The sequence below is a fragment of the Orycteropus afer genome, unplaced genomic scaffold (genome assembly GCF_000298275.1).
Source record: "Orycteropus afer afer isolate SDZICR_OR568_19922 unplaced genomic scaffold, OryAfe1.0 scaffold00013, whole genome shotgun sequence".
NCBI lineage: Eukaryota > Metazoa > Chordata > Mammalia > Tubulidentata > Orycteropodidae > Orycteropus > Orycteropus afer.
In genome coordinates, this window is record NW_006921600.1 from 15984645 (window position 1) to 15993902 (window position 9258).

Genomic DNA, 9258 nt, shown 5'->3' on the forward strand with positions numbered 1-9258 from the left:
TGGATGAACTTGGAGCACATTATGCTGGGCAAAATAAGTCAGTCAGAAAAGAACAAATATTGTATTATCCATTGCTGTAAAAATCAAGGAAATGTTTATCTATGGAAGAAATTTTCTTTGTTGGTTACCAGGGATGGGCGGGTAGTGTAAGGAATACTGTTAGATAGGTAGAGATAAGTATTGATTTGGATGAAGAGAAGTGCAATTAAAAAAAATAGTACATATAAAGACTGATATCCTAGGCATTAGTGGGTGAAATGGACTGGTATTGGTCATTCTGGATCAGACAACCGCTTGGTCTACTGTGCAGGGAATGACAAATTGAAGAGGAATGGCATCACACTCATCATCAAAAAGAACACTTCAATATCTATCCTGAAGTACAATGCTGTCAGTGACAAGATAAAATCCAAATGTCCACAAGGAAGACCAATTAATACTACTATTATTCAAATTAGTATGGCAACTACTACAGCCAAAGATGAAGAAATTGAACACTTTTACCAACTTCTGCAGTCTGAAATTGACCACACATGCAATTGAGATGTTTTGATAATTACTGGTGATTGGAATGTGAAAACTGGAAACAAAAAAAGAAGCATCAGTAGTTGGAAAATGCAGCCTTAGTGATAGAAATGATGCCAGAGACTGCATGACAGAATTTCACAAGACCAATGACTTCTTTATTGCAAAAACAATGCAAATGGCAACTAGACATGCATACCTCTCCAGATGGAATTCACAGGAATCAAAACAACTACAGCTGTGGAAAGCGGTGATGGAGAAGCCCAATATCATCAGTAAGAACAAGGCCAGGAGCTGACTCATTAATTGAACATGGAACAGACCATGAATTGCTTCTATACAAGTTCAAGTTGGAACTGAAGGAAATGGAAGAAAGTCCACGAGAGCCAAAATACAACCTTGATTATATCTGAAGAATAGATTTGATGTATTGAACACCAGCACTGAAGACCATAAGAGTTGTGGATGACAGTAAGAACATCATACATGAAGAAAGAAAAAGGTCATTTAAAAGATAGGAAAGGAAGAAATGACTAAAATAGATGTCAGAAGAGATTCTGAAACTTCCTCTTGAGTGGAAAGTACTAAAGTGAATGGAAGAAATGATGCAATGGAAGAGCTGAACAGAATATTGCAAAGGGTGGCTTGAGAAGACAAAATAAAGTATTGTTATTATCTGTGCAAAGACCTGGAATTAGAATACCAAAAGGGAACAACATGCTCGGCATTTCTCAAGCTGAAAGAACTGAAGAAAAAATTCAACACTTGAGCTGCAATATTGAAGGATTCTATGGGCAAAATATTGAATGATACAGGGAGCATCAGAAGAAGACTGAAGGAATACACAAAATCATTGTACCAAAAAGAACTGCTTGACATTCACTGATTTCAGGAGATAGCTTACCATCAAGAACCAGTCGTATTGAAGGAAGAAGTCCAATAGGCAATGAAGCAATTGGTGAAAAAGAAGCCCCAGGAATTGATGGAATACTCATTGCAATGTTTCAACACATGGATGCAGCACTGGAGGTGCTCAATCCTTTATGCCAAGAAATTTGGAACACAGCTACTTGGCCAATTGATTGACAGGAAGAGATTCATATTTGTACCCATTCCATAGAAATATGATCCAACAGAATGTGGGAATTATTGAACAATATCATACACAAGTAAAATTTTGCTGAAGATAATTAAAAAATGGTTGCAGCAGTACATTGAGAAGGAACTGCTAGACATTCAAGATGAATTGAAAAGATGACATGTTGTTATGTGCCATCGAGTCATCTCCAACTCAAAGCAACAGCAGAATGAAACACTGCCCAGTCCTGTGCCAGCCTCATGATCCCTACTGTACTTGAACCCATTGCTGCAGTCACTGTGTCAATTCATCTTGTTGAGGGCCTTCCACTCCTTTGTTTACCCTCCACTTTACCAAGCATGGCATTTTTCTCCAGAGAATGGTCCCTTCTAACAACATGTCCAAAGTATGTGAGACGAAGTCTGGACATTCTCACTTCCAAAGAGTATTCTGGCTGCACTTCCTCCAGGACAGATTTGTTAGTTCTTTTAGCAGTCCACAGTACTGTCAGCATTCTCCACCAGCACCACAACTCAAAAGCATCAATTCTTCTTCAGTCTTCCTTATTCATTGTCCAGCTCTTACGTGCATATGAGGCATACGCATGTGAATATGCATGAAAATACGCTGGCTTGGGTTAGGCACATCTTAGTCTTCAAGGAGATATCTTTGCTCTTCAGCATTTGAAAGAGGTCTTTTGGAACAGATTTTCCAAATGCTATATGTGTTTTGATGTCTTGACTGCTGCTTCCATTGGCAATATTGTAGAACCAAGTAATATGAGATCTTTGACAACTTCAATCTTTTCTCCATCAATTGTGATGCTGCTTATTGGTCCAGGATTTTTGTATTCTTTATAATGAGTTGTAATCCATACTGCAGACTGCAGTCTTTACTCTTCATCAGTAAGTGCTCCAAGTCATCCTCGCTTTCTGCAAGCAAAGTTGTGTTGTCTACATATCGCAGGTTGTTAGTGAGCCTTCCTCCAGTCCTGATGCTGTGTTCTTCTTCATAAAGTCCAGCTTCTCGGATTATTTGCTCAGCATAAAGATTGAATAAGTATGGTAAAAGGATACAACACTGACACACTCCCTTTGTGAACAACAGCCTACTGGTCTATGTACAGGTTCCTGATGAGTACAATTAAGTGTGCTGGAATTCCCATTCTTCTCAATGTTATCCACAATTTGTTATGATCCACACAATCAAACACCTTTGCATAGTCAATAAAACACAAGTGAACATCTTTGTGATATTCTTTGCTTTGAGCCAAGATCCGTCTAACATCAGCTATGATATTCCTCATTCCACATCCCTTTCTGAATCCAACTTGCATTTATGTAAACTCTGTGTCAGTAAACTACTGTAACCAGTTTTAATTATCTTCAGTAAGATTTTACTTGCATGTGATATCAATGATATTGTTGGATAATTTCTACATTCTGTGGGATAATCTTTCTTTGGAATAGATACCAATATGGATCTCTTCCAGTTGGTTGGCCAGGTCATTGTCTTCCAAATCTCTTGGCATAGCCAGGTGAGTGCTTCCAGAGCAGCCTCAGTTTGTTGAAACATCTCTGGGTATTCCGTCAATTCCTGGAGCCTTGTTTTTCACCAATTCCTTCAGTGCACCTTCAACTTCTTCCTTCAATACCATTGGTTCTTGATCATATGCCACCTCCTGAAATGGATGATCATCCACCAATTCTTTTTGGTATGGTGACTCTGTGTATTCTATCCATCTTCTTTTGATGTTCCCTGAATCATTCAACATACTGCCCATGGACTCTTTCAATATTGCAATTCGAGGCTTAAATTTTTTCCTCAGTTCTTTCAGCTTGAGAAATGCCGAGTGTGTTTTTCTTTTTTGGTGTATCAAAAATCTTATGAAAATTTATTATAATGAAATGTGCAAAGACCTGGAGTTAGAATTTCTAACTCCAGGTCTTTGCACATTTCATTATAATAACTGAGTTTGTCTTCTTGAGCTGCTCTTTGAACTCTTCTGTTCAGCTGTCCTGTCAATTCTTCCATTTACTTTAGCTACTGTCCATTCAAGCATAAGTTTTGGAGTCACTTCTGACATCCATTTTGGTCTTTTCTTCCTTTCCTGTTTTTTTTGATGACCTTTTGCTTTCTTCATGCTTTTTGCTTTTCTCTTTTGCTTTCTTCTGGTTTTCAGTCATTGGTGTTCAATGCATCAAACCTATTGTTTAGATGGTCATTAAATTCAGAAGGGATATAATCAAGGTCATATTTTGGATCTCATGGACTTCTTTTAATTGTCTTCAGCTTCAACTTGAACTTGCAAATTAGCAGTTGATGATCTGTTCCACAGTCAGCTTCCGGTCTTGTTTTGGCTGAAGATACTTTCTCCATCACCTCTTGGCACAGATGTAGTCATTCTGATTCCTGTGAACTCTATCTGGTGGAGTCCATGTATATAGCTGCTGTTTGTGTTGTTGAAAAAAAGGTATTTGCAATGAATAAGTTATTATTCTTGCAAAATTCTATCATGCATCAGTTCTATCACCAAGGCCATATTTTCCAACTACTGGTGATTCTTCTTTCTTTTCAATTTTTGCACCCAATCACCAGTAATAATTAACACATCTTGATTGCACGTTTGGTCAATTTCAGACTGCAGAAGTTGGTAAAAATCTTCAATTTCCTCATCTTTGGCTTTGGTGGGTGGTGTGTGGTTGAATAACAATAGTATTAACTGGACGTCCTTGAAGGCACATGGATATTATCCTATCACTGAAAGCATTGTACTTCAGGATAGATCTTGATACATTCTTTGTGATAATGAATGCCAGGCCATTCTTCTTTAATTTGCTATTCCCAACATAGTAGATCAGATGACCATCTGATTAAAAATGGCCAAAACTAGTTCATTTCAGCCTGTTAATGCCTAGGATATTGATCTTCATGTGTTCCATCTCATTTTTGACAACTTCCAATTTTCCTAGATTCATACTTCGTACATTCCATGTTCTGATTATTAATGGATGTTTCCAGCTATTTCTTCTCATCTTGAGATGTGTCACATCAGCAAATGGGGGTCCTGAAAGCTTTACTTTATCTATACCATTAATGTCAGCTCTACTCTGAGGAGGCAGCCCTTCCCCAGTCATATTTTGAATATTCTCCGACCTGAGGTGCTCATCTTCCAAAACTGTATCACACAGTGCTTCAGGGCTATTCATAAAGTTTTCCAGTAATATATCAGACAGTGTTTCACTGCTATTCATATGGTTTTCACTGGCCAATTGTTTCAGAAGTGGATGGTCTCTTCCTTCCTCCAACTCTGTCTTAGTCTGGAAGACTACCGAAACCAAAAAACCAAACTCACTGTCGTTGAGTCGATCGCGACTCATAGAGACTCCTCCTTGGGTTTCCAAGGCAGTATTACTATGGAAGTAGATTGCCCAATCTTCTTTCCAAGGAGTGGCTGGTGAGTTTGAACCACCAGCCTTCTGGTTAGCAGTCAAATGCCTTAGGCACTGTGCCACCAGAGACTAAGAGGACATGGAATGAGGGATATCATTGCTGATGTCAGATGGATATTTGTTGAAAGCAAAGAACACCAGAAAGATGTTTACCTGTAGTATATTGACTTTGCAAAGACATTTGACTTCATGGAGCATAACAAATTATGGATAACAATGTGAAAAAAAGAAATTCCAAAATACTCAATTGTGCTCATGAGGAACCTGTACATAGACCAATAGGCAGTCATTTGAACAAAACAAAGAGATATTGCACGGTTTAATATCAGAAAAGGTGTTCGTCAGGGTTGTATCCTTTCACCACACTTATTCAATCTGTATCCTGAGCAAATAATCTGAGAAGCTGGACTGTAAGAAGAAGAACGTGGCATCAGGTTTGGAGGAAGACTTACATCCTGCAATACGCAGATTATACAACCTTGCTTACTGAAAGTGAAGATGACTTGAAGCACTTACTGAGAAAGATCAAAGACTACAGCCTCCACTGTGGATTACACCTCAACATAAAGAAAATGAAAATCCTCACAACTGGACTAATAAGCATCATCCCAATAAATGGAGAAAAGATTGTAGTTGTCAAGGAATTTGATTTCATTTAGATCCACAATTAAAACCCATGGAAGCAGCAGCCAAGAAATCAGAGGTCATATTGATTGCACTGGGCAAGTGTGCACAAACGACTTTTTAAAATTTTTAAGGAACAAAAATGTCACTTTGAAGACTAAGGCATGCCTAGCCCAAGCCATGGGAGCTCTGGTAGTGTAGTGTCTAAGGCACTTGGCTGCTAACCAGAAGGTTGATGGTTCAAACCCACCAGCCACTCCTCAGAAGGAAGATGGGGCAATCTACTTCTGTATTGATACTGCCTCGGAAACCCAAGGAAGGGTCGCTATGAGTTGGGTCCGACCTAATAGCACATAACAACAACACAACAACAAGCCCAAGCCATAGTATTTTTGGTAGCTTCATATGCATGTGAAAGCTGGACAGTGAATATAGAAGATTGAAGAAGACTTGATGCCTTTGAATTGTGTTGGTGAAAAATACTGAAAATAATGAACAAATCTGTCCTGGAGGAAGTGCAGCCAGAATGCTCCTTGGAAGCCAGAATGGCCAGACTTTGTCTCATCTACTTTAGCCATGTTGTCAGAAGGACCAGTCCCTGGAGAAGGATATTATGCTTGGTAAAGTAGAGGGTCAGTGAAAAAGAGAAAGACTCTCAATGAGATGGATTGACATAATTGCTGCAACAATGGGCTAAAGCATAGCAAAAACTGTGATGATAGTGCAGGACTGGGCAGTATTTCATTATGTTGTATGGAAGGTTGCTATAAGTCAGAGCCAACTTGACAGCACCTAACAAGAACAACGTAGTAGCCAGGTGCCTGCCTAGGCTTCAGATGTAGCAGTGAACAAAATAGTGAGAAATTTCTGCCATCATGGAACTTACTTTCCAGAGAGGGGAGACAGACACTTAATAAAAAAGTAAATACATACAGTAAAACCTGTGAAAGCTGGAACCTGTATAAGGCAGAAACCTGTTGTAGAAAGAAAACACAAATATTTCCCATGAAAATGAGTGAAAGAAAAGTGGTAAGACTGCACCCTGTCAAAGACAGAAAATTTAAAAGACCCAGGAAGACAAGGCATTCAAGTTCTGACTCTCACAGTTTTCACTGTATTATGTAAAAATAGTGTTGTTTATACGAGGTGGTCAAGGTAGACTTCATTGATGAAATGATATTTGAGCAGAAACCAGAGAAAGATGAGGGAGAAAGCCAGGAGAATATCTGGCAGATCACTCCTAGCATTGCTCATGGTCACTCAATGCAAAGACCCTAATGCCAGAACCTGATGGGTATGTCAACCAATGGTAGGAAGACCTGTGTGACTAGAGCTTAGTAAGGGAAGAGCAGTAGGAAACAAAGTCAGAGAAGTTATTGGGGGACAGATTATGTTGGGCTTTCGGGGCCACTGTAAAAACATGGGCTTTTATTTTGAGTGAGTTAGGAAGCCACTGAAGAGTTTTTGCAGTGGTGTGAAATGATCTGACATGCTTTAAAAGGATAATATGGTGACTGTATTGATAACAGAGCAAAGAACATGAAGGACAGAAACAAGGAAACCAGTTAGAGACTTTGGCAATAGGTGTCTTCTAATGAGGTGTGAGATGATGATGACTTGGACCGGGATGATACTAGTAGGGATGATGAGAAATGGACTCATTCTGGACACTTTCTGAAGATAGAAGCAATAAGATTGGCTGATGGACTGGATAAGAGGTATGAGTAAAAGAGCAGACAAAGATGACTTCAAAGTTTTTTGCCTGAGTAACCAAAGGATGGACTTCACTTTCACTGAGATGGGGAAGATATGGGAGGAGCAAGTTTTTGGAGGCAAAGATCAGGAGTTGGGTTTTAGACATGTTAAGCTTGAGATATCTATCACACGTCCAAGTAGAAAAGTCCAGGTGGCAGTTTGATATGTGTAGGCATTTGGTGTTTAGAGGAGATATCCAGGAGACCAGCAAGCCCATGCACATTTGGAGTCTTCAGCATAGGAATGGTATATAAAGCCATGAGTCTGAATGAGATCACTTAGGGAGCTCTGGTAGCATAGTGCCTAAGGCACTTAACTGCTAACCAGAAGGCTGGTGGTTCAAACCCACCAGCCACTCCTCAGAAGAAAGATGGGGCAATCTACTCCCGTAGCGATACTGCCTAGGAAACCCAAGGAGGGGTCGCTATGAGTCGGCTCTGACTTGAGGGCACATAACAACAACAACAGGGTAAACAGAGAGAATAGATGCCTAAGATCTGAACCCTGGGGCCCTGCAAATTTAAGAAGCTGGGGAGATGAGCTACCAGCAAGATAACCAAGAAACAGCCAATGGGAGAGGAAGAAAGCTGGTATTATGATCCATTTACTGAATTATTCTTTTATGGAAAGGCAGATTTACAAATTGGGTAAGACTGAGGGTGTTGGAATTAGATAGCTCTGAATTCAAGATTCAATCACCCATTAAGTACTGAATGATTTTTAAACTTCATATATGCCACTAAGTTCAGTATAGAACTTGAAGGGTATTTGTTTATTGAGTAATCATTGATTAGGAACCACTGCACTCTGGGCATACACTGAGTATTGAGTATCAAGGAAATGCAAATGATTATAACAAAGTCCCTGGCCTTGGATAGAGGTAGTCCACAGTTCAGAGAGAGGGTAACAGGCATAGGAGCTGATTCTCCACAAGATGATAGATTCTTTAATGAATTTATGAGCCATGCAGTGGGAAACACAGATGAGGGAGTAGTCAATCCACCCTGATTCAAATGTGATATATATATATATATATATATATACTTGTCCAAGAAAATCAAGAGTTTTTTGAACACTATCGGTCTATGTCATAATTTATGAGAATTTTTTTTCTTTGGAGAAAAAATTCCTCAGGGTGTAGATTGTAGTTCTATTTTTTTTTTTTTTTTTAAATAAAGTTAAGAATTACCACCTTAAATGAAATTGAGTCTCTAATCATCTCCAAACCAAACAAACCTACTGCCATGGACTCAATTCTGGCTCATACTGACCCTCATTGGGTTTCCAAAATTGTAAAGATGAAGTAGATTGCCTCATCTTCCTCTCACAGAGCAGCTAGTGTGTTTGAACCACCAACTCTCTGTTTAGCAAACAAATGCTTTACCTAGTATGCCACCAGAGCTCCTCTGTAATCACCAACTAGCTCAAATCAACAGCAGCTGCTGATATGTTCCCCCACTTTTGACCATTACAAAATCCCTCCTCAGCAGACCCCTACCATTCTAGCCTTAACTACCAAGCCTGTCACATCTGGTGCAGTAGGCATCAATGATCATAATCTTTTTCCTTGGGCAATAATTTGTCTTCCATTTGGTGGCCAGCTTTTCTTCTTCAGATAGTGAAGCCCCAACAACACCAGCCTTTGTCATATTTACTTTAACAAGCATATATTTCTTTTCTCACTGTACAATGAATAGGACTCCCTATCATCTTCATGGAAACATCTCGTAGTTTTCCACTCCACGCATCTATTCTGGCTAGAATGGGACATAGTAGAAATGAAATTTGTAACTAAAAATATCCTTTCATGACTTTATCATGAAT